General features: G+C 52.9%; 1 protein-coding gene across 1 annotated transcript in view; it reads right to left on the minus strand.

Annotated features, from left to right (window-relative positions):
* The window catches only part of LOC109515186 (uncharacterized), a 7,639-nt gene that overhangs the window by 2,364 nt on the left and 4,668 nt on the right, over positions 1-607 (minus strand). The gene's annotated exons all lie outside the window — the stretch shown is intronic.

Raw genomic sequence — 607 nt, forward strand, 5'->3', positions numbered from 1 at the left:
GGGATCGCTTGTTTTCATGCTGCTGGACATCAACTGGCGACCATTCAGCGCTTTCCTTTTGTGTCCGGCGCCGCTGTTTTTTACCCGGCTCGATACCGGGAGGCATAGTTGCTCTCCCAGAACGGATACCTCTCGTACTTTTTGCGACGGCAAATTTCCTTGACCAACATTTGTGAAGCGAGACTTTGCTTTCTGACCCAGATGACGATTTGCCAATGTGTCAAAATCCCGCATTATCGTCCCAACCACTCCCACGGGTGACATTTATTATTTTTTTTGTTGCTTGAACTATCGATGGCCGGTATCGGAAGCCTACCCGATACTTTAAAATGAGGCCGATATTGGCGCTGGCCCATCCCGAGTGTTTGCCTTTACGTGCCCTTACATGCAGTGGCGACCATTCAATGGTTTGTATGTGCTAGGATGGCGACTGGCGACCATTCAGTCACTCATCTATAGATGCCCCCTGACACTGACCCCCGACCGTTCCATCGTTCATCGAGGCATCTGCCCCTTCTGTCCCTTTTGGCTTTGGAGCGCCTCCGAACAGCCGGCGTCCCCATCGGTGGCGACCAGTCCACCTCACCTGTATGAGCGCCGTCCTGAC

This window comes from Hippocampus comes, unplaced genomic scaffold (assembly GCF_001891065.2).
Source record: "Hippocampus comes isolate QL1 unplaced genomic scaffold, H_comes_QL1_v1.1 scaffold225, whole genome shotgun sequence".
NCBI lineage: Eukaryota > Metazoa > Chordata > Actinopteri > Syngnathiformes > Syngnathidae > Hippocampus > Hippocampus comes.